Source organism: Chiloscyllium plagiosum, chromosome 6, assembly GCF_004010195.1.
Source record: "Chiloscyllium plagiosum isolate BGI_BamShark_2017 chromosome 6, ASM401019v2, whole genome shotgun sequence".
NCBI lineage: Eukaryota > Metazoa > Chordata > Chondrichthyes > Orectolobiformes > Hemiscylliidae > Chiloscyllium > Chiloscyllium plagiosum.
Window position 1 is genome coordinate 36,825,162 of NC_057715.1, and position 26,771 is coordinate 36,851,932.

Genomic DNA, 26,771 nt, shown 5'->3' on the forward strand with positions numbered 1-26,771 from the left:
CTTAATTTATCATGTTATCTGAAACAGCACCACAGTTCTGTAGTAGAGTGTCAATCCTGATTTTGGTGTTTAAGTTCTTTGTTGGACTTGAACCTATAACCTAAATGATGAATGGTCGGACCCTAGGGAGCACTGAGGCTCAGACAGAACTTGGTTTGCTTGTCAATTGGCCTCAGATTGCAAGACATCTAGGTAATTAATTAAGCAGGTATATGGATACTTGACTCTATCAGCTGAGACATAGACTAGGGCGACAATACCAGAAATATATGTAACTTGATTAGCTACATTATTGTGTGCATTTTTGGAATTCATATTGTAAGAGGGACATACAGTCATACAATAGTATAGCATGCAAACAGATGCTTCAATCCATGCTGACCAGATATCCTGAATTAATCTAACCTTATTTGCTAAATTTGGCCCATATCCGTCTAAATCCTTCCAATTCATATACCCATCTAGTTGCCTCTTTAAATGTTGTAATTGTACCATGATTGCAGTGATAGGGTGCCCAGGAGATCCTTGGACTGAAGAGTTTTAGTTATAAAGAGAGATTGGCGATGGACCAAGTGTTTGAAAATGGGATCAAAATAATGAGGTGGTTGCTTTTGATCATTGCAATCTCAATGGGCTGAATGACCTTGTTCTGTGTTGTGTGACTCAATAACTCAAACCTTGTGATTCAGAGGCCAGATTATGACTTAATGGACCATAGTTAATATGTAATTGAAACCAAACTTATCTTCCAAATTCAGGCTTTCAAACATGTGCCGTTTTATTTTATTCGCACAGCACCCCCCTCATAAACTACTGATCTGTTACTAAAATGACTCAATATGTTAAAGATTGAGGTTTCTTTAATCCAATTGGTTGAAGAATCATTGCTGTTTCTTATCTTGTTCACAGTCTACATGGTCCACTGTAGAGAGAACAGAGCACCAACTTGTGCAGGTCTTGCATTGGTAAAGATTACTTACAGCTTGCTGTGGTATGGAAAACATTAACATTATGTAGAAAACATCTTATTATAACTTCACCTTGCCACAAAGCTAGAAGTGACAGAAAGATCATGTGATTTTACATCACTTTCTATGATGATGCACTTGGTATGCTGCAAGGGAATTTATTTTGGCCTGTGCCATATCTACAGCCACTGGATTTTATAATTGGATTGCATCAGCTGATTTATTCAGGTTTTCTCCCCCCATTCGTAATTTGAGATAATAATTTCAGAAATAAACATTGCTAGTTTATATTACTTCTGATTGTTTTTAAAAAAAACTCTGAGTTTTGGCAACGATGAAAAATAAACAGTATCAAGTTGCAAGCATCATCACTTTGAAGACAGGATGACAATTCAGTGACTGTTAAAACAAATAAAGTGCATCTCCTACAAGGGTGACTGCTTTCATAAAATGTGCAAGCCTGAGAAGGGCTGCAGAAAGGCAATCAGTCATGATAAGAATTCTGTAAAGCAGTATGGTTACTGGTGGAATGTAAATAGAAGACTTATTTCCAGACACATCAGCAGTACTCAAATCTAGTGAGTGTTACTACACACCAAAGTTTCCTACTGTTCTTTGATTATTGCAACATGACGAGGCTGCCCACATTTTTAAAAGTTGAGCATGTTCAGTTGCTTTCATATTGACATCTGTGTCTTTTTAGTTTTCACTTGATGTGAAAATGAATCTCGAGTATCCCACAACCAAAGCAAACCAGAATTACGCAGTTTCCAGAACAACTAGGTCTTGTTTAGACCATCTGAGGTATTCCAAGCCCTGTTATGTGAGAAAACTTCATTTCTTGTTCACTCTTCTGTGGCCAGAGATGTTTTACAAATTATGATTTGAGGAAGTGAAAAGGATTTAATTAATTTTGTAGAAACTTAGAATAAGTGGTTTCAGCATGAAAGGAGGCCATTTATCTTCTCATCGGCAGAAGTGGGTACTGTAGATGCTGGAGATCAGAGTCAAAATTAGAGTGGTGCTGGAAAAGCACAGCAGGTCAGGCAGCATCCGAAGGATAGGAAAATCGACATTTCAGGCAAAAGCCCTTGATTCCTGATGAAGGGCTTTTGCCCAAAACATCGATTTTTTTCCTGCTCCTCGGATGCTGCCTGACCTGCTGTGCTTTCCAGCACCACTCTAATAATTTATCTTCCCATGTCCATGCTTGCCCTTTACAAGAACAACTCATCCAGTCCTGAATTGTTTTATTTACTTTCAGATAATTATCCTTAGATGGTAAATAACTCCAAAGCAATTCTATCATTATTTCTTTGTCAGAATAGGAACTACTTTTGTGGTTATAGTGGGAGGACAATAGGGAGTGGATATATAAAAACTGTAGGAAACCAAGACACTCTGACCATATTGGAAGAGAAGGGTTCCTACCATGCCCAATGCCCCACCACCAGTGATATATTTCCCTCCCCACCCCATCTGCATTTTGGAGAGACCATTCCCTCTGCGACTCCCTTACCCACGCCCCATACCGACCCCCCCCCCTCCTGGCACCATTCCCTGCCATCGTAAAAAGTGCAATACCGACACCCGCACTTCCCCCCCCCCCCCCTCACCTCTGTCCAAGGCCCCAGAGGAGCCTTCCACATCCATTAAAGTTTCACCTGCACTTCATTTAATGTATCCGTTGCCCCGCTGTGATCGCCTCTACATTGCACCAGTCTCCCCTCTCCCCCCCCCCCCCCCCTCCCACCTTATCCCAGTCCCAACTTTGCACCTTCTTCTCGAATGGTCCTATCTGTTCAACTTCCTTCCCACCTATCTGCTCTACCCTCCTCTTCGACCTATCACTTTCACCTCCACCTTCATCTACCTACTGCATTTCCAGCTACCATCCCCCCCCCAGCCCCACTCCTCTCCCATTTATCTCTCCGACCCCTTGGCCCACAAGCCTCATTCTTGATGAAAGGCTTATGCCTAAAATGTCAATTCTTCTGTTCCTCAGATACTGCCTGGTTGGCTGTGCTTTTCCAACGCCACACTCTTTGACTCTGATTTCCAGCATCTGCAGTCTTCACTTTCTCCCAGTGGAATAATCTGTCATGTTCGGGAACCCAAACACAGTGTTATTCATTGTTTCACTGCAGTCAAATGACAGGCAAGCACAAAGTCTCAGCAACCTTAGCCTTTTCCAAGCATCCCAGTGGGTAATACAAAAGTGGCATTTAGATAGTGTTTCTGATAACAACTAGATGTCTCAAAAAACACTTCAGAACTATTGCACCAATATTATTCAGTGATCCAAAATAAGAAGTGCTGCAGCTAATTAGTAAACAACACACTTTCATCATCTGCAATGTGTAAAAGGCCACATAAGCAGTTTGTTTGTGAAAATCCTTGAATGTTGGCTGGGATGCTGGAGGTAGCTCTCCTGTTTTTACTTGAAATTATGCAATGTGGAATTTTTGTATCTGTCCAAGCAAAGACACAGGGTCTTGCTTTATCATTTCATCCACAGTATCTCCATCAGTGCAGCATGTCCTCAGAACTAAACATGATGTTTACAAGCAAGCTCTGGAGTAAACCTTGAGTGCAGAACTTTGTTACTCCGAGGTGAGAGAGCTGCCAACTAACTAATGGCTACCATTTGGCATCATTAGTGACAGTCAGTCCTCAGTGAAACACGCTATAGATTCAATAGATTCTTGGACTGTGTTAACAAAGTCACTATTTATAGCATGCTCAGGAGGATGGAGCAGAACATGATACAATCCCTGTAGAGATGAATAGCTTTTTTTAAAAAATTCACAATTCTCGGCTTCTGTCGGAAATAGGGCAGGGACAAGGTTTCACACTGAGTCTCTCACTGTAACACACAAAAACTAAAATCAATATGTACCAGACAGTGTTTAAAGGCAACCAGACATCAAACTGGTGAAAAGTACTTTCACATTTAGTTTATTAATGCAGCCAACATGTATCTGTCAACCACATTTCTGGAAGATGTGCAGGGAAGATTAGTTCTTAATTACTCTGTTTTCCAACAGGCCTCCTTTTCACTGACACACTGGGTTGAATCTGTCAGGGTTCTTTTGAAAATAGTTCCAGTAAGAGAGAGAATCAGAATCCCTGCAATGGGGAAACAGGCCCTTTGGCCCAACAAGTCCACACCGACCATCTGACGAGTAACCCACCCAGACCCATTCCCTACCCTATATTTACACCTAACTAAAGCCCCAAACTTACAAATCCCTGAACAGTATGGGCAATTTACCTAACTTGCATATCTTTGGACTGTGGGAGGAAACCCATGCAAACACTGGGCAATGTGCAAACTCCACCCAGACACCTGAGGCAGGAATCGAACCCAGGTCCCTGGTGCTGTGAGGCAGCAGGGCTAACCACTGAGCCACTATGCAGTTCCACCCACACTGAGTATTCCAGAACTTACATGAACAAGGCACTATAACCCCTTGTTAATTAACTCTGCATAAGTCTTGTTTATTCTCTCTTTGTCTTCACTGATAGAAAAAACAGTTTCTAACAACATGTGTAACAGGTGGTTATTGTGAAACAGCCTTTTACGGGCCTTTAGAACAGTAGCCATGTTTCTCTGTCTGTCTGTCTCTTTCCCCCCTCTCTCACTGTTTCCATTTTCTTTCCTATAATAACCTGAGCACATGCACTTGTCACCAGGCAACTGTTTAGCATGATAACCATTCATCACATTAAGAACATTCTGTTTTACTTTAAACTAAAGGAGACACTTTAAAATCTACCTACCTTGTAAAGTTTACATTTGTAAGATATAAAAGTTTGGATACATTGATTTAGGTAAAAGGAATGAAGGAATAACAGAGCAGGGTAGCTAAAACTCATTCAAACTTCTTATCTGGAGATCAAAAAAGCCCACAGATAGGCTGAGCTAGATGTTGCAACTTCAATTTTTTTATTGAGAGAACCGTTAAGGAAATTGAGCCTGATAAATGCATTGAAAATGATACAATATCCTAATAAAATCACTTATCCAGAATGTCTGATGGCAGATCAATGGAATTCATCAATATATAGCACAAAACTTGAAAGCAGTAGAAAAATTCCCTGTGGACATTCAGGACCATTTGGTTTATCCATTGCAAGTCAAAATTGCATGAATGAACATTACTCTGCATGGGCTTAGATTCCTCTCTATAGCCTGAAGAATGACTTCAATTCTGTCGGAAACCTAGCAATAGTCACTATCATTTTCTGGATTAGTGGTGCTGGAAGAGCACAGAAGTTCAGGCAGCATTCAAGGAGCTTCGAAATCGACGTTTCGGGCAAAAGCCCTTCATCAGGAATATTGAAGGGCTTTTGCCCGAAACGTCGATTTCGAAGCTCCTTGGATGCTGCCTGAACTTCTGTGCTCTTCCAGCACCACTAATCCAGAATCTGGTGTCCAGCATCTGCAGTCATTGTTTTTACCTCAATAGTCACTATCAGCAGAAGCCTTACAAATTTATAAAAACTTCTGGGACAGCGTCATTTGTGTCCTGATCCAGCACTTGCTGCCAATGTCCCTACTGACATGATCATTCAGAATGTATTACATAAGTGGCAACCTCCTATATTGTTGCTGTCCAATTTAAGAATAGTGGATGCTTTTCTGTGGCAGACTACTCAAACAAGGCCAGGACAGCACCCACTTTGAGACTTTCTAGGTTAGGGTTAGGTAGGAAACATGGAGTGGTTGTAGAAGACTGTGAAAGTGGAGACTGTGTCCAGTAGTGTTCCAAAGGGATCAATAATTGTCCATTGTTGCTTGTGATATTTATAAGTGATGTTGATGAGAATATGGGCGGGGGAGGGGAATGATAAATAAGTTTGAGGATGACAAAGATTGGCTGGTTGGTTGATTATGTGGAAGAAGATCTCAGGTTGCAGGAAGATATAAACAGGCCAGCATGGTTGCTCAGTGGTTAGTACTGCTGCCTCACAGCGCCAGGGACCTGAGTTCGATTCCAGCCTCGAATGACTGTCTGTGTGGAGTTTGCACGTTCTCCCCATGTCTGCGCAGGTTTCTTCTGGGTGTTCTGTTTCCTCCCACAATCCAAAGACGTGCAGGTTAGGTGAATTGATCATGCTAAATTACCCCTGGTGTTCAGGGAGGTGCATTAATTAGGAGTAAATGTGGAGTAATAGGGTAGAAGAATGTGTCTGGGTGGGTTACTCTATGGAGGATTGGTGTGGACTTGTTGGGCCAAATGGCTAGTTTCCACATTGTAGGGATTCTAGATTGTTATGATGGGCAGACCAGTGGCAGATAAAATTTAACAAGCATGAATGTGAGGTGATGGACTTTGGAAGATAAGTGAATACTCTAAAAGGACACTTGGAAGCTCAGAAGAACAGACAAATCTTGGGTGTTTGTCCACAATCCTTTTAAGTGGTTAAACAGATTATTAGGATAACTTAGAAGGCATACTGGTTGTTTGCTTTTATCATAAATTGAGAACAGGAGGTTATTTTGGAGCTTTGGTAAAATCACAGCTGGTGTACCACAGCTATTCTGGTCATTACACTATAGAAAGGATGTGATTGCACTGAAACAGTGCAGAAGAGATTCATCATCATGTTGCATGGAATGAAGCATTTAAACTATGAAGAGTCATGGAGATGTACGCACAGAAACAGACCCTTTGGTCCAACTCATCCATGCTGACCAGATATCCTAAACAAATCTAGTCCCATTTGCCAGCACTTGGCCCATATCCTTATAAACTCTTTCTATTCATATGGGCCAAGTGCTGGCAAATGGCACTCTGCCTTTCCAAAATGCAATACCTCACACTTATCTAAATTAAACTCCATCTGACACTCCTCAGCCCATTGACCCATCTGATCAAGATCCCATTGTGTTCTGAGGTAACTTTCTTTGCTGTTCCCTACATCTCCAATTTTGCTGTCATCTGCAAACTTACTAACTATACCTCCGATCTTCACATTCAAGTCATTGATATCAATGATGAGAAGCAGTGGACCCAGCACTGATCCTTGTGACACACCATTGGTCATAGGCCTCCAGTCTTAAAGACAAAACTTCATTACCAAACTCTGCCTTCTACCTGCAAGCCAGTTCCGTATCAAAATAGCTAGTTCTCCCTTTATTTTATGAGATCTAACCTTGTTAACCCACCTCCCATGAGGAACCTTGTTGAATGCCTCACTGAAATCCATATAGATCACGACGACCGGTCTGCCCTCATCAATCGTCTGTTATTTCTTCAAAAAAACTTTTCCAAAGAGAGGCTGGACGGGCTTATGTTGCTTTCTTTGGAGCAGAGAAGTGTGAGGGGGACCCAGATAGAAGTGTATAAGATTATAATGGGCATGGACAGCTACTGTTGCCCATAATTGATGGGTCAAGAACAAAGGGGCACAGTTTTAAAGCAAGAGATATTGGGGGGATTTGAGAAAAACATTTTTAACACAGAATGTGCTGGATGTCTGGAATACTCTGGGAGCATAGTTGAGGTGAGTAAGCTTACGACCTTTAAAAAGGACTTAAAGTGATAATTGAAGTGTCATATCATTCAAGACTATGCAGGACTAGTGTAGGAGAAAGTGAGGACTGCAGATGCTGAAGATCAGAGTCAAAAGTGTGTTGCTGGGAAAGCACAGATGGTCAGGCAGCATCCGAGAAGCAGGAGAATCAATGTTTCGGGCAGAAGTCCTTTATCAAGACTAGTGTAGGTAATAAATAAAGTTTGGCAGTACAGACTTGATGGGCTGAAGGACATCTTCTGTATTATATGATACTGAATAGGGTGCTACTATCATTGGAAAGTGGCTGTGAGGACACCCCCCCCCCCCCCACCTTTCAACTTGAAGTGCTCTTTGAATATGTCTCAATTTTCTTAAAAAGTGGTCCAAAGCTTCCCAGCCACTATTGTGCAGGTCTTTGTATTCCTAGCCAAGGAAGTCTTACATTTCTGCATATTGCTCAAACTACCCTTGCTCAGCAGACACATTATCCAGTGAAGATATTAAAGAATACATTTTGATTATAAGAAGTATTGTTGTGGTTCTGTTCGCCCAGCTGGGAATTTGTGTTGCAGACGTTTCGTCCCCTGTCTAGGTGACCTCCTTCGTGCTTGGGAGCCTCCTGTGAAGCCTTGTTATAAGAATATAAGAAGTATTGTTAACAAAACCTAGACCTGAATCTGAATTGCCCTTCAAAATGAGCATATGAAACTGTATATATTTTTATTGAAACATTATAAAGATATACAAGGTGAGGTGGTGAACAGGGTTAACAGGACCAATACTTTAACGATACTGACTGAACATGTTTTTTTTTATTATTCATTCATGAGATGTCAGCATCACTGGCTGGGCCAGCATTTGTTCCCTGCCCCTATTTGCACTTATGAAAGTGGTCGTGACCTGTTTTCTGGAACCACTGCTATCCAATTGGCCCTAAATGTTGTTAGGGAGGGAGGTTTAGGAAATTAACACAGTTATATAGAAAAACAATAATCGTAGTTCCAAGTCATAATGCCATGTGAAAGTAGTGGTGTTCTCATTGTCTGTGGTCCTTGGCTTTTTAGATGGTAGGGGTTGTGGGTTTAGAAAGTACTATCTCAGATCCTTTAGTGAAATTTTGTGGTATATCTTGTAGATTATATACTGTGCTGCTGTGGAGCATCAGTGGTGTTTCAGGAGCTATTGTGTAATATTAAATAACATATGTGTGAAATCTGATGGAATAAGACACGAATGAAGTTTTGCTCTGTCATGTTTCCGTATAAGTCCAACAATATCTGCCTGTCCTCGGATGCTGCCTGAATTGCTGTGCTCTTCCAGCACCACTGATCCAGAATCTGGTTTCCAGCATCTGCAGTCATTGTTTTTACCTAATATCTGGTTATAGTCCAACAGCTTTATTTGAAATCACAAGCTTTCGGAGTGCTGCCTCTCCAGGAGACTTTAAAGGCCTTCATATGTTTCAAATGCCTAACAATATTCCAGAAGGGAAAAGGACAGTAAAAGACCTACGATCCACAATGGGAATGCTCTCCTCAGCAGCACTGTTGCCAGGTCATTGCACCAGTGGCAACAAAAGCAGCAGCTCAGCCAATATAGCCATTTGAAGGATCCAAGATGAGAGCCATCTTACTTCACCTACAGCACTGGATGGGCAGTGGGAGAGTGTCCACATCCACTTCTTTACAGCAACGTCAAAAAACTGCCAGCTGTACAGAGATGTATTCCTGTTGGCTTCCACAGAGAGGCAGTTATATAAAAAGGGGACATATGACACTGTACCCAAAAGCTCTGCTGTGATATGATATGCTTACACCTTTAAAGTGGGCATATCTGAAACCATTGTCAATCACTATCACCTTTGCATGATATGATGTATTCATCCCATCATTTCTTCTTCGTCTACAAGAGGCAAGAATAGAGATTACATCTATTATACATAACTTCATCTGAACATTATCAGTACATAGCCTTATCTTTAAACAAACAACTCGCGTTATTGTTTCATCAGTGCTTGATTGACACAATTATGTTAAGGAGAAAAAGAGTGTGATACTTTCCTTGGCTTTTATGGCTGGCCTGAATTTCTTTTATACATTTTGTCTAGAAGTTGTCTTTATAAAATTGGAAACTTAGTACAGTGTATTCACTTTTATGATTTCCCATCCATGCAAGTTGCGACTGAATCTATTGTCTGACAAGTAATTGGGCAAATCACAACATATTTGTTTTAGTATAGTCTGCTTTGTTTCCTCTCTCAAACAAACTGCTTGATAATTGTCAGTTAATTCCAAAACATCACATTGTGAGTGTAAATGAGTCTGAATTCTAAATCCTGATTTTCTTCTTTTTTTAAAAAGCCAATACAAAATGAAAGCTTAAAATAATGTTTTGTGTTGCCACATACCATTTTGCTAATAGCTTCATTGTAAGTTAACAGTTGAATAGGTGACATTCTGAATCATGATCAAAAACAGTAACTGATAAGTTCAAGAAGACATTTTCTGTGTATTGATGAGATGGCTAGAAGAGGTGACTACCTTCACTTGCAATGTTGTAAGATGCTAATTATTATAAGATGTTCAAACACTATGAAACCATCAGATGATAGCAGTGCAGATGTCTTGGCAGAAGGGTATTGCCCAAACTGAATACTGAGTCTAATACCTGTATGTCAAAAGAATAGGACGTAAGAACTCAAGAACTCAAGTATGAGCTTTAATGGGGTGGGGGTGGGGGATGGTTTGCTCAGTGGTTAGCACGGCTGCCTCACAGCACCATGCACCCAGGTTCGAGTCCAGCCTTGGCTGACTGTCTGTGTGGAGTTTGCATGTTCTCCCCATGATTTGTGGGTCTCCCCTGGGTTTTCTCCCGCAGTCCAAAGATGTGCAAGTTAGATGGATTAGCTGCACTAAATTGTCCCATACTACCCAGGGATGTGTTGGCTCGGTAGATTAGTTATGGTAATGCGAGGCTACAGGGACAGGTTTTGGGTGTGTAGTTGGGTGAGATATTCTTAGGAGGATCAATACAGACTCGTAAGGCTGAATGTCCCCCTCCTGCACTTCAGGGATTCTATGAACAAATCATCCAGTCCTTCAAGCTTCACCACTATTCAGTAAAGTCATGGCTGATTTGCTTATATTCAATTCCACTGACTTGCCTGCTTGTCATAAACTTTGGCTTCACTACAGTTCAAAAATCTCATTACTGTTGAACATATTTGATGACTCAGCTTCAACTGCTTGTTGGAATAAAATGACCCTCAGAGGGAAGAAATTCCTCCTCATTGTTATCTAATCCCTTCTGAAACTGTGATTCTTCATTCTGAATTCTCACAAGGGGTAAGGTACTCTCTCAGCATTTCTGGATCAAAGCTAGTCAGATTCTTCCATCTTTCAACAATCTCATCCCCTTCTTTTCTAAATTTCAATGAGCATCGGCCCAATTGCTCAATCTTTCCTTCGACATGCAACCTCTTCATCCCAGGAATCAAGCTAGTGAAGCTTCTCTGAGCTGCCTCCTATGCAAATTAAATAAGGAGACCAAAACTGTACACAGTTGTCACCAACATCCCTTATCTTTGTAAGATTTGCTTTTACTCTTATACTCCATATTTGGAATAATGGTCAATGTTCCATTGGTCTTCATAATTACTTGGTGTACATGAATGCAAGCATTTGAATTTCATAAAAGGGGAGATGCAGATCTCTTTGTACTTGAGCACTGTTAATCTTTTTCCACTTAAACAAAATTTAGCTTTTCAGTTCTTCTGACCAAAATGGACAGTCTCACATTTTCCGCACATGTCTCCTTCTGCCAAAACAAAGTCTATTCACTTAATATATCTTCAGCACTTTGTGCTAGATTCTTTCTGCCCTTGTTTCAACTTGTTTTGCCATGTATCTTGGTATTGTCAGCAAATGTCCCTATAATAGAGTAGATTTCTTCATTCAAAAATATATGTTGTAAACAATTGCCCCCCAGCATTGATTCCTGTGACACATCAATGTCACCATTCACATTCAGGGAGGGACCCATTTATTCTATTTTTCACTTTGTAGCCATATTTCTATATTACATCCAATTCCGTGATGCGTTCTTTTGTTCAGTAATCTTTTGTGTGGCACCCTTTATTGAGTGCCTTTGACATTGAAACACACTAAATCAGCTGGTTCCCCTTATACCTCCCTTATAATACCTTCAAAGAACTCTAAAGAACTCTAAATTTGTCAAGTGCAATTTCCATTTCATGAAACCATGTTGACTCTGTCTGATTGTATTGTGATGTTATAATTGTCCTGCTACTGATTCCTTAATAATGGATTCCAGAGTTTCTCCAATGACGAGCTGAGTCGAATTTCCTGCTTTGTCTCTCCATCTTTTCTTTAAATGCAGTTGGTGCACCTGCAATTTTCCAATCGAGTAGAATATTTCGAGATTTTAGTGAACCCAAGATCTCTTCAGCCACTTCTTTTAACATGCTAGGGTACAGAAAACTGTCACTGTGTAACTACATGACATAACCACATCTCTCTTGGCTAGACAAAATGCACAGGCCATAAATTTTGACTATCAAACCATTACACATTTACTGCTGGCCTTTGTCAGGGCCTCAGACAACACAACAACTTTTTTGTTATTGCTTTTTCCACTTCACTGTTCATCAATAAAGGGCTTCTGGTACGCCATGCTGACTTACTTTCAATTTCTCAGAATCCTATCACTTTAACTACCACTTGCCAGCCTTTTCTTGTTTTGTCTTTTAGGAATAATTAAATAAGCTTTTCTTTGGAATAAGGAATGCACACATTTTAAAACTGCTATCGCCTCTTCCCCAGCTCCCCCCACCTGTCAGAAGAAAATCTCTATCATTAACCTTGGTCACTCATGCTTCAAAATGCATTTCATTTCCCAGATATTTCTGTTTTATTATCAAGAAATGACATTTCACGGTGCGTGGCATTGTTTGTGAACAGATTGTTCGCATTTTCAATCAGGCAATGCCAGCTGCTCCATTTGTCAATCAATCTCAGAGCCATGATCTAGCATTACATGATTAATAAAACCATGATTGGCACTGATGCCATTTTATTTGTAAACAAAGAAAAGCTCAAAGAATCATTGATTTGTGCTGAAAAATGCAAATATCATCCAAATGAGTTGTGTTAACAAAGAGATTTTTGGTTGCCAAACAAATTTGAAAGACATTGTTTAAAATCAGAAAATGTTGTTTGTGCCCCAAGTTGAATTGAATCATAAATGATGCAGTACAGAGGAGGCCACTCAATCCTTCCTGCCTACATTCCCTCTTTGGTAAAGCAGTCTAGTCCATCCCACTCCCACCTCTTGCCCAACTGCTAAGTATTCAAGAAATGCTTGTTTAAATTGGCTTTGCAAGGTGACTTTTGTATCTTCTTCCAGCCACATATTCCACGCCATCATAATTTGCAGTTTTTGTATGAACAGAAAAAGCCTGATGTTGCCTCTAGTTCTTTTGTCAATGGTGTTAAAATGTGTTCTTCAATCATGGACACATGCTGGAAATGGTATTGATCCTTATATTCTCTATCAAATTAAATGAACTAAATAAATTAAATTAAGTGGCTGTTAAGTTTCATTTTATATATCCCTGCTATGAAAAGAGCAACATGAGCTTCTTCAAACTCTACTTATTAATGAAAACCATATTTGCTGGTACTAACGCCCATTGCTCTTCTCTATCCTCTCCAAGATCTATATTGATTAATCAAAGTCTCATGTTATCACTGCAAATTTCCTGAAAATTTGATCCTCTCCATGTTTCTCATCCGTTGATGCTTTTTGTCTCGTTTTTTATTTCTGCAGTGATAATTATTGGAAAGTTTAAAATAACCTTCTTTGCTCTTTAATACATGACTTCATCTTTCCTGAACACCTTGTATCCAGATTGTTTAGAATCAATTTTTGTTTTTATGATCTAGGTCTCCATTATATAGTTTAATGTTGCTGTTTCTACATCCAGCTTAGTTTAAATCTTCTTCAACAGCAATAGCAAAATGCTAATAAGGGCATGCAGTTGTCTGGCCTGTATACATCCTTAAATCAAAGCCACTCTCTAATTATATATTTGTACTCCCTCCAACTGCTGTTTTGAATTTTTAGTTCTTCCTGTTCCTTCTGTCTGTATGGAATTTTCGATAGGAATTCAATCAAAAAGCACTCGCAATACCAGAAACTCCTGACAGTTTAGTACGTGTAGCCTATCTTTAATGGTATATGATCATTGCTTATTAGGCTAGTATTTGTTACCCACCCATACTCCCCTTGATGATGTGATGTTGGAGTTAATTGACTGGAATGATTTGTGCCTCCCATAGCAATTCCTAACATTTTCAAATCTTTTAACACCTAATACCAACATCTCAAGCTGGGAAATATTTCAAATAACACTCAACAACTTTACCTGACAACAACTGAGGATTCCTTAAAATTGAATATGGCCACTTCAGGACATGTACCAAACTGGTTGGTGGACAAGAGCAGAAAATGGTGTTAGTCATACAGTGAAAAGTAAGAACAGAAATTTAAAATATTCATCTGTAGTGTTTTTGTTGGCCTGAGGCATCCCAAAACTCTTTAATGATACTTTTAAAGGGCAGTCTCTGTTAGCATAGAAAACATGGCAGCAAATATGTGCACAGAATGTTCCCATAAATCCCAATGTGGCAGTGATCTGATGGCCTGATGTTAGTTATGGCGATTCAGAGGAGAAATGTTGCTCCGTTCACAAGAGATAACCTCACTGCTCTTGTTCAGAATTGTTTCACAAGGTCTTTTTCTATCCACTGAGACTGCAAGTAGATCTTTGATTTTTTTTTTTAAACATCTCATCTGAAAGACAATACTTTCAACAGTGCTGCTCTGGATTGTTAGCTCAGATTGATATTCAATTCTTTGGAGTGAGCCTACTCATTCAGAAGGATGACACACAATTGACACTTAAAGGAGGCATTGTATTGACCTCCTAACAGTGTAGCTCAGCACTGATTGGAATCTTTTGTAATTTCTGATCTGTATTTCTCCCACCTTCTTCAATCAGGTGTACTGAATGCAAAAAATAATGTCTCCTGGAAAATCATTTGCAAAAACAAGAATAAATGGGGTGGAACAAACCACAAATTTATTCTTGACTATCTCTTCCTCAGATGGGGACACAAATAGAGAGGCAAAGACACAAATACATTTGTCCTTATTTTTGCAAATGTTGCAAATATTTTCCTGACTTCTCTAGAGAACCTATACCTAATAAGGATGCAGTCGAGACAAGTTGTATAGAAAAGGTTTGCTTACTTAGCTTTTTACATTGAGCTTCCATCTTTATCAACAGGGGACTGGCAACAATGTTTATTTTTAACAGGCTGTACTTAGAATGACAGAGCTATGAGTGGGATGACAGAACCTGGGATGAATGGAGTTAATTCTATTGGTAACTTGCCATTTATAGGCTTGTACTGTTATAGACCAGGCATTTCGTTCTCCTATCCTTTCTTCTACCAAAATTGAGGCAAAATTTCGATGTGGTATGAATTAATTTGAGACATCCAAGTTTGATTCCAAATTGCACTTTGTCATCCCAGGAAATCCAGCCCTACCCATGCTTATTTTAGGGCATTACATAGGATTTCACACCAAAATAGCAAGCACTTGTCCCTACAGGTCAATGTTCTGCATGGACCTCCTCCCACTTCACTGCATCTCAATGTTCATTTTGCTTCCCAGACATATCAGTCTCTTATATGAACCTATGGCATTGAACAGGACTTGGAGTTGAGTCCCAACATCCTGACAAGAGCTACATTAATAATTTATGGGATGCCACCAGCAAAGCTTTAAAATACAATAATCACATATATTTGCACAAAGGGTAGAAAAAAGCTCACTTCCCTTTTGAGAATCAATTTCCGGTATAATTCCATTGGAAGTGAGGTAATGTTGCTACAGTTGGGAAATAACTTGAATTATGCTGGTCTCTTGCCTTGTACAACACCTTAAATCCAGAAGGTCCACTGGGACATATTGCCTGTCAAATAAAGCTATTGGTGTTAGACAAAGAGGGACAAGAGATGGTAAATGGTCAGGTGCATCATTGACAAAGTATTTGAAATCAGAATGCTGGTAAAACAAAAATGGTGCCCCACTCAATTGTAATTTAGAATCCTGAGTAAGAAATTTGAAGAAATGTTGATCTCCTCCTTATCAAGTGACTAAACAGTAGAGATTTCTTTTGCCATGGTTTGATGTGTTGCTCCTGTCAAAGAAACCAGAGTCAGTACTTTTGGTTTTCATCAGTGTACTGACATCCATGTCCTGATGCAGCGCACACTATATTGGTTGAATAAAGGAGAGAACTCACTTTCTTCTGATATTGAGAGGTCATCCAAAGTCAGTAGCAGTTGGTGATCTGTTTATTTATACTGAGATGCAACATGCCCAGATTTACAGCTCTGAAGTTTTCCTTTGAAAGATTTTTGTGGCTGCAATGATTTTAAACATTTTTCTGAAGGAGGTGGGAAGAGTTAGAAAATAGCTGGCTGGGAACAGGTGAAAATTGAAATTGTCAGAATATTTGAGAATGATTATCATATACTTCTGGAGTCTGAATGATGTTGGGAAGGTTTCTGACAGTGTGCAACTGTTGACAGTAAAATGGTTAAGCCAATGAGATGATTTTGGAGAAGTGACAGTGCATGACTATTCAAAGCGTTTGCTAACTTTCCGGAATTGGAGCATTTCTGCATTTATTCCCTTAGGAAATCAAATAGATGGAGTTGATATTGCATGTGATTTGGAGAAAAGTATTGTTTGTGCAGCTGAGGGACCTTTTCGCATTTAGTTTTTTTTCCCACTTTGATCGTTCACTGCTTCATAAACATTATTCAGTACCACTCATTTTCTTCCATGAGAACCAATATAAAAGCCCCTATTTATATGCTGCCCTTAAGCAATATTATTAACAAACATGGTGTCAGTAGCCATGTGTTAATGATTAGTTTAAATATTCCCTTACAATCAAGTCAATGGTCAATTAAATTATAGGTAACCAAATTATTAATGCTAATTAAAACCTCAAGACTCATGTGAAACAAAGCATTCTCACAGAAAACTGAAGTATGTAAGCCATCAAGGCTGTATCAAAGTCATCAGGGTAGCCCAGGATGAGGCATGTGTTTGGCATTCATTATTGATAATATAATAGAAACGCTGTTTGTAAAGAGAGATGAGATATGAAGGAAATCTACCCACCTGGCACCGATCTATCATTAAAGCTCTCCATGGTACAAGTGGGACTACATTTCCATGGAGATTTATTATGCAGATGTCCCAGAGGATTAGTAGCATCAGTAGGGAAGATTAATTAAAAAAAAACAGCTTAAGTTCAACTCTTAAGTTCTCAATACCTTGACAATTAGAAACATTAGAAGAATTCTTAGTATTCCTACCCTTCAACCAGGAAGCTGGGTTAAAGTCCCACCTTTTCCAGAGATGTGTAACAACATTACTGAACAGGTTGATTAGGAAAAAGACAGAAGAATTCTGGAAAGAAGATAGATTTAGTTTATGCAAGTTGGTGTAAATTTGAACATATTTATGCCTAGCCTTAAATTGTATAAGAAACTCGTCAACAGTTTTTGAAATTTTATGTGAAAGGTTAAAATTTTGTCTGGTGCCTTGGAAAATGTGTTGTTCCCAGTATTCTTAAAATGCCAGCTTAACTTTTCCTTCTTATCTTAATACTAAACTGTCATCATTTTGCCCAAATGCCTTATCATAAAGCCCTAGATGTGTCTCGACTTTATGCAGCTATTTAACTTCTGTCTGAAATATTACACGTTGTTGATTTGTGTTCCATTTACATCTGATCACACAGCCTAATTGTTTATTTTTATATATAAAAAGAAATATAGGTATCGCTAACTGGGTGAGTCTTTATGGGTAATCCCTAGTTGTCTTAGAGAAGGTGGCGGAGAGTTGCCTTCTTGAACCACATGAAAAATCACACAACACTGGATTATAGTCCAACAGGTTTATTTGAAACCACAACTTGCTCCTTCTTCAGGTAGCTAGTGAGAGAGGATACATCAGGGACAGAATTTATAAGTAAGAGATCAAAGGGTTGTACAACCAATGTAAATGTATTGAACAAACCTAGATGGCTGTTAGGACTTTAATCAGTTAGAATGGAGTGCAGGTTTTGATTGATTAAGAGATAAATCTAAAAATTTCCTTCCGGTCACTGCTCTGAGGTAACATAAGGTTTAATCAGTATAGAACCGGTGTCATCTCAGGTCAGACAATGCATTTTAGGTGTGAGACCTTGTCTGTGTCTTAAGCTGGAGTCAGTCAGGTTTTATTTCCAAAGTATAAATTTATAAAATTCCAGGTTAAGACACAGACAAACTGTAAATAAGGTCTGATGTCAAATAAACCTGTTAGACCATAGCCTGGTGTCATGTGATTTTTGATTTTGCCTACCCCCAGTCCAACACTGGCACCTCCCTATCTTGAACCACTACAGTCTATGTACATACAGTGAGGAAGGAAGTTCTAGGTATTTCATCTGGTGACAGTGAAGGAACAATGATTATAGTTCCAAATCAGGATGATGAGTAGTTTGTGGCAAAAATTGCAGATGGTTTCCATGAATTTATTGCCCATGTCCTTCTAGGTGATGGAGACTGTGGATTTTGTTTTGCTGAAGATGATAGGACATAAATGTCTTATTTAATAATGAACAGATCTGCAAACCTCTTATTCAGTCTGTTATCAAAGTTGCTTATTACACCCTGCAGATTGTTGCTGTACTTCCTTCACATTACCCCAGTGACTACTGAAATTCATGCTTTTCCTGCCTCTATTTGTTTTCTGTAATATTCTCCTTGATCTCATTGTGTACAAACTCCAATTTGTCCAGAACTCTGTAGCAAGCATTTTTGCCTCTTATGTAACCTTGCATTTATGTAGCAGTATTTCTACCTTGGTGGTGGTATTTCATAGATAATACTGATTCAAGTGTACACGTTTTTCTGATAATGTGAAGTATGAATTTGGCACAAAAATATACAATATGGGAACTTACCTGCTCCCCCATTCAATAAGATTGTGGCTTATTTGATTGTGGCCTCCACTCCCTATCCCTGCTTATTTTCGATAACCATTGATTCCCTTTTGTTGATCAAGAATCCATGTATTTCTAGCTTAAAAATATTCAATACCTCACTTCAGTTTGTCTCTGGAGAAGAGAGTTTCAAAGACACTCTGAATGAACTAACTCCTTATACACTGCAATGCATGTCGCTATGGGGAAGGTTATGGACAAGGCCAGACCCCCTCAAAATATTTTAAGGTGGCCTAGACCCTAACTTTTTCTTAATTTGAAGGCAAATGTGAAGTGGGTGTCCCAGGTGTGATGCAACTGGTCAAACCACTCTGCTTTAAGCAAAACAGAATTTATTTAAACACGACAGTTGAAACATAAACAAAATAATGGAATTTCGAATAAGTTAATTATTGGAAAACTTAACTAACCCGACACAGCAACTTAACTAAGGAGCTATTCCAAATCCTGTAACATTCCATAAACACACCCCTTGGCAAAAGGTCAATTCAAACACAGGTTCTTACAGGGAGGAGAGATTTCAGAGAGAAAAATCAGTCATGAATCATCTGCTGAAGCTTGGAACTTTTCTCTGGACTGCAGCCAGCTTCTAAGCTACAGCTAAACCAGCAGCTTCTCATTGTTACAACTACAAAAAAATGAGGAAAAAACCTGAACTGGGAGAACTGGCCACTCCCCTGCCACTGTTAAAGCAGACATTTGCCTTTATGACCTCTCTTGGGGGAAAAAAAACAAGGACAAAGTAACCTTTTCCAAGTGACGGCATTGTCACAAGGAAACTCCAGGGTTTTAAGACCCCTCCTCAAATTTTGTATCCCTAGCATCAGCAGCATGGTGGGCCAGTGGTTGGCATTGCTGCCTCGCAGCATCAGGGACCCAGGTGCCAATCTGTCTGAAGTTTGCACATTCTCCCTATGTCTGTGTAGGTTTCCTCCGACAGTCAAAGATGTGCAGTTTAGGTAGATTGGCCATGCTAAATTGTCCATAGTGTTCAGGGCTGTGTAGGTTATGTGCATTAGTCAGGGGAAATGTAGAGCAATTGGATAGGGGAATGGGTCTGGATGGGTTACTTTTTGAAGGGTTGGTGTGGCCTTGTTGGCCAAATGGCCTGTTTCCACACTGTCGGGATTCTGTGATTCTATGATTCTCAATATTTATGAACAGTTATTCATTCTTAAATGAAATATTTAAAATGATCCTCTACCTGGTGTCTATTGGAAATTGAAGTACCATGTATCCACCATATCCCCTTTATCAACTTTGGCCGATTTTTTGAGGAAGAGCAAACTTGATTCCCTATCGTAAACCTAGGTTTACTACCTGATTTCAACACAATATGATATTTCCATTAATGCAGAACAGTAATAATTCAAGTTCATTATCACGTAAAATATGAACTATCCCTCACTATGTTTTACTTCCAACTTCTCATCAATCCCCTGTATCTAGCATATGAATAAGTAATTTTCTTAATTGCATTTGTTCCCACATTATCATAAAATGTCTGGTAAATATGTGGCAGAAGTATACACTTATGGTTGCAGAAATGATTTTTACTGTCTTTCCAGCAAAACTGCAGAAACAGCTGAAGGGGACTCTTGGACTAATGACATTAAATTCCTTGTCCTTGTTTTTCAACATTCCTGTTCTGCAATTGTTTTGTGCTGAACATCATAGGAGCCAATTGTTTGAATTAGGTCTTTTTCATTTCATGGCTCCTTCTTGAATTCTCTTTCTTTTGGCCTTTCACCATGACACTCTTGCACTTCAGGGTTCTTGTTTCTCTTCAATCATTGGAAAAAAAACTATCTCCTCTTCCGTGATTTTGGTCACCACACTAACCACTCTATTCCTGCTTCATGCTCATTATTTCTCTTTTAAAATGTACTACATTATTTCTACTATATTAAAAAATTATGTAAACCTAAGTCACTGATGTATTTTTGTTTGAAATAATCTCCATAGGCTTTGGCTATGACTTCTTAGCAGTTACTATTTTAATAGGTAACTTATTAAGTTTTGATATATTGAGAATGGTGGTTCTTCCGATTGCAGAAAGTCATTTCTTCAGCCAGTACTACAAATGTGTGTCTTCCCTAGTAAGGAGTCAAGAAACTGTCAGCAGGCTGCCTAGTAATGTATGTATGAGAGGAAAATGTAATATAATTCAATCTGTGACTTTGGTTTTTAGACAAGTTTAAGTGTGAAGGTTGCCTTGCACCTCCTGTTAGTCTTTTTTCCAAACATTGTCACCTTCAGTGGTTTGCTTTGGATGACGAACATGTTTTGTGATAAATAATGTTTATGTAAGGTTGTGAAAAAACTGACATCAGAAAATTAAAATCTAATTATATCACATTACTTCTAGTATTTGAATACTGGCAGATACCTGAACAAGAATTTGTTCCTTTATTATCAAATCAAAGTAACTTAAATTTCCTTGAGAGGATAATTTTCAGGCAGATGTCATTTTTTTGTACCCTAAGTGCTATCTTTTGGATACATTCATTTGTATTTACATTTAATTTTACCACACAGAAACTGGTTAATTAACTCCATAGGCCGAAGCTAGAGTTCACCTCATGTGAAACTTTATCCTATCTTTTTTTCGGTTGCTATAATTCAAGCTTCCTCAAACCTGGTTGCAACACATTGGCTTGTAGGTTACTTCACAGAATTATTGTAGTGCAGAAGGACGTCTTTCAACCAATTGTGTCTGGCACGAGGTCACAGAAGCAGTGCAAATATCTGCCTTTTCCCTACAATCCTGCAAACCATTTCTATCCAAATAATCATTCAATGCCCCTTTGAAATCTCAAATGAACCTGCCTCTGCCACATTTCCAGACAGTGCTTTCCATGTCCTGACGACTCAGTGTGAAAATGTTTTTCTTCACATCATCCTTGTTTTTACCCATCATGCTAAATCTATGCCCTCTCATTCATGTTCCTTTTATGAGCAGAACAGCTCCTTACCACCTTCTCTAACTAGTCTGTTTGTGGTTTTGAAAATCTCTAACAAATCTTCTCTGAGCCACCTTATCTCGAAAGAGAACAGGCCCAACTTCTTCGATCTATTTTTATAACTGAATTTTCTCCTTCCTGAAACTGTTCTTATAAATTGCTTCTGTAGTCTCTCCAATGCATTCATATATTTCCTACAATGTTTTTGTAAAACTGTACACAATTATTCAGCTAAGATCTAATAAGTATCTTGTACAAGAATTACATCGCTTCCCTGCTCTTGTACTCTATTCTCCTAACAATAAAGCTAAAAACACTATGTATTAACTGCTATCTCCACCTGTCCTGCCATCATCAATGATCTGTGCACATATACAGCCAGTTCCCTCTGCTCCAGTGATCATGTTACGAATTGTACCTATATTTTATATTGATTTCTCATGTTATAGAGTCATAGAGATGTACAGCATGGGAACAGACCCTTTGGTCCAACCCGTCCATGCCAACTAGATGTCCCAGCTGCCAGCACCAGGGCCACATCCCTCCTAACCCTTCCTATTCATGTACGCATACAAATGCCTCTTAAATGTTGCAATTGTACCAGCCTCCACCACTTCCTCTGGCAGCTCATTCCATACACGTACCACTCTCTGTGTGAAAAAGTTGCCCCATAGGTCTCTTTTACATCTTTTCCCCCCTCACCCTGAACATATGCCCTCTAGTTCTGGACTCCCTGACCACGGGAAAAGACTTTGCCTATTTATCCTATCCATGCCCCTCATAATTTTGTAAACCTCGATAAGATCACCCCTCAGCCTCCGACACTCCAGGGAAAATAGCCGCAGTCTGTTAAGCCTCTCCCTCTAGCTCAAATCCTCCAACCTTGGCAACATCCTTGTAAATCTTTTCTGAACCCTTTCAAGTTTCACAACATCTTTCCAATAGGAAGGAGACCAGAATTGCACGCAATATTCCAACAGTGGCCTAACCAATGTCCTGTACAGCCGCAACATGACCTCCCGACTCCTGTACTCAATACTCTGACCAATAAAGGAAAGCATACCAAATGCCGCCTTCACTATCCTATCTACCTGCGACTCCACTTTCAAGGAGCTATGAACCTGCACTCCAAGGTCTCTGGTCAACAATAATCCGAAGGACCTTATCATTAAGTGTCTAAGTCCTGCTAAGATTTGCTTTCCCAAAATGCAGCACCTCTCATTTATCTGAATTAAAATCCACCTGCCACTTCTCAGCCCATTGGCCCATCTGGTCAAGATCCTGTTGTAATCTGTGATAACCCTCTTCGCTGTCTACTACAACTCCAATTTTGGTGTCATCTGCAAACTTACTAACTGTACCTCCTATGCTGGCATCCAAATCACTTAGATAAATGATGAAAGTAGTGGACCCAGCACTGATCCTTGTGGCACTCCAGGTCACAGGCCTCCAGTCTGAAAAACGACCCTCCACCCCCACCCTCTGTCTTCTACCTTTGAGCCAGTTCTGTATCCAAATGGCTCATTCTCCCTGTATTCCATGAGATCTAACCTGGCTAATCAGTTTCTCATGGGGAACCTTGTTGAACGCCTTACTGAAGTCCATGTAGATCACATTTACCGCTCTGCCCTCATGAATCCTCTTTGTTATTTCCTCAAAAACTCAACCAAGTTTGTGAGACATGATTTCTCACGCACAAAGCCATGTTGACTCTCCATAATCAGTCTTTGCGTTTCCAAATACATGTACATCCTGTCCCTTATGATTCCCTCCAACAACTTGCCCACCACCGAGGTCAGGCTCACTCGTCAATAGTTCCCTGGCTTGTCCTTACCACCCTTTTAAACAGTGGCACCACGTTAGCCAACTACGAGCCTTCCAGCACCTCATCTGTGACAATCAATGATACAAATATTTGCCCACCACCGAGGTCAGGCTCACTCGTCAATAGTTCCCTGGCTTGTCCTTACCACCCTTTTAAACAGTGGCACCACGTTAGCCAACCACGAGCCTTCCAGCACCTCATCTGTGACAATCAATGATACACGAGCCTTCCAGCACCTCATCTGTGACAATCAATGATACAAATATCGCAGCATGAGGCCCAGCAATCACTTCTCTAGCTTCCCACAGAGTTCTAGGATACACCTGATCAGGTCCTTGGGGTTTATCCACCTTTATGCATTTCAAAACATCCTGCACTTCCTTCTCTGCAATATGGACATTTTGCAAGATGTCACCATCTATTTCCCTACAGTCTATATCTTCCATATCCTTTTCCACAGCAAATACTGATGCAAAATACTCATTTAGTATCTCCCCCATTTTATGCAGCTCCACACAAAGGCCACCTTGCTGATCTTTGAGGGGCCCTATTCACTCCCTAGTTACCCTTTTGTCCTTAATATATTTGTAAAAACCCTTTGGATTCTCCTTAATTCTATTTGCCAAAGCTATCTCATGACCCCTTTTTGTCCTCCTGATTTCCCTTTTAAGTATACTCCTACTTCCTTTATACTCTTCTAAGGATTCACTCAATCCATCCTGTCTAAACGTTACATATGCTTCCTTCTTTTCCTTAACCAAACCCTCAATTTCTTTAGTCATCCAGCATTCCCTATACCTCCCAGCCTTTTCTTCCACCCTAACAGTAGTATACATTCTCTGGATTCTCGTTATCTCATTTCTGAAGACTTCCCATTTTCCAGCCGTCCCTTTACCTGCGAACATCTGCCCTCTAATCTGCTTTTGAAAGTTCTTGCCTAATCCCATCAAAATTGGCCTTTCTCCAATTTAGAACTTCAACTTTTAGGTGTGGTCTATCCTTTTCCATCACTATTTTAAATCTATTGGAACTAAAGTCGCTGGCCCCCAAGTCCTCCCCCACTGACACCTGCCTTATTTCCGAAGAGTTGGTCAAGTTTTGCACCTTCTCTAGTAGATACATCCACATACTGAATCAGAAAATTGTCTTGTACACACTTAACAAATTCTTCTCCATCTAAACTCCTAACACTGTCAGTCCCAGTCTATGTTTGGAAACTTAAAATCCCGTACCATAACCACCCTATTATTCTTCCAGATAGCTGAGATCTCCTTACGAGTTTGTTTCTCAATTTCCCTCTGACTATTAGACGGTTTATAATACAATCCCAATAAGGTGATCATCCCTTTCTTATTTCTCAGTTTCACCCAAATAACTTCCCTGGGTGTATTTCCGGGAATATCCTTCCTCATCACAGCTATAATGCTATCCCTAATCAAAAATGCCATCCCCCGCCTCCTCTCTTGCCTCCCTTTTTATCCCTCCTGTAGCATTTATATCCTGGAACATTAAGCTGCTCGTCTTGCCCATCCCTGAGCCATGTTTCTGTAATTGCTATGATATCCCAATCCCATGTTCCTAACCATGCCCCGAGTTCATCTGCCTTCCCTGTTAGGCCTCATGCATTGAAATAAATGCAGTTTAATTTATTAGTCGTACCTTGTCCCTGCCTGCCCTAACTCTTTGACTCGCTTCTGTTCTCAGCTGTAGCAGTCTCAGATTGATCTATTTCCTCACGATCTCCCTAAGACTTTCCCCGCTTCCTATAACTGCTATTCATCACACACTGTTGCTGTTGCAAATTCTTCATTTCTTCTAACTGTCTCTCCAACCGATCCAAAACAATGCAACAGCATATAAAACAGTAATTACTGCTCCTGGAATTCGAGGAAATCACCTCCAGCACCGAAAATATCTCAATAAAGGAGCAGCTGTTACAGCCAGAAATGTTTTCCATCCTCCATCTTGGATTACCCAGAATATTCTTCTGATCAAAACGCATAACCTCACATTTTTTCTGTATTGAACCTCATCTGTCACCTATCTGCTTATTTCATTGATTTGTCAATGCCGTTGTCATGTTGTTTTCCTCATGGTTTACAATTCTTCCATGTTGATGTCATCTGCAAACTTTGAAATAATCCCCTACACACCAAAATCAAGATTATTACTGTACAAAGAAACTCAACTGTTCCAATTGGTGAACTCCACAACAAATCTTACTGCAGCCCAAAGAATATTGAGCTTCTACAGCTCTCAATTACCTGATTATTTCAACAATCCCTTCTTTAAATACTTGCGCCAATCTAGTCTCTATAACACTAAATTCTAATATCCCAGACATTCACTACTGCAGAGAAAGTAAACAGGAATACCCCTAAGATTTGAAATTGTGGAAAACATAAGTCAGTTTTTATCCATTCATAGGATGTGGGTGTTGGTGGCAGGGTCAGCAGTTTTATTGCCCCTTCTCAGTTGCTCTTGAGATAGTGGCAGTGAGCTGTCACCTCAAACAGCTACAGTCTATTTGCTGTAGATGCATTATAGTACCAGAAAAACTGACTTTCTAGCAGCACTAGAGGCCTCACTAAAAAGCAATGAACTGGATGAGGAAACATAATGATCTGAGATGGAAGGTAGCCCTGACTCTAAGCAGAAAAGGTAACTGGAACACACTCACAAAAAAAAAAGGAAAGCACTGTAGAAACTCAAAAGGGACAAGAACATAGTGATCCTACCAGAGGACAAAGGAAGGATGATGGTCGTACTCAACAGAACCAGTGCATACAGAAAGCAAAGAAACTACTCCATGATACTGCTACTTACCAACACATGGTGATATACCCGACCCCACAACCCGAGAACTCGATTACCATAATGCTAAAGCAACTATACAGCGCAGGAAACATAAGTAAAACTGACCTACAAAAGATGAAACCTGATGGATCCAACACACCTTGATTCTACAGACTACCTGAGGTTCACAAAACAGTAGCACCCCTCAGACCTAGTATATCACTCCCAGGGATGCCTATCTATAAGTTAGCCAAGGAGCTGCAAAACACCTAACAGAATACTCCAACCGCTCTTTTCAATCATATCGGGAGTTCCTTAACATCATCAGCAACACCACAAGAAAAGACAATGAAATAATAATTTCATTTGATGTAACAGCACTCTTCACATCTGTAGACATTGACCGAGCCAAGGATACCATTGCCACGTTACTGGATGAAGTGGTTACAGAAGAACAGCACGCTACACCTCTGTTAGGAAGGAAGGGCAGAATTTTCTGAACTGTTGAACAGTGCGTGCAATGCTCGAAAGCTGGA

The 26,771-nt window shown here is 39.8% G+C and overlaps 1 long non-coding RNA gene across 2 annotated transcripts in view; it reads left to right on the forward strand.

Annotated features, from left to right (window-relative positions):
• Positions 1 to 26,771, forward strand: part of LOC122551128 — a 123,987-nt gene that overhangs the window by 44,727 nt on the left and 52,489 nt on the right. The window lies entirely within an intron of this gene.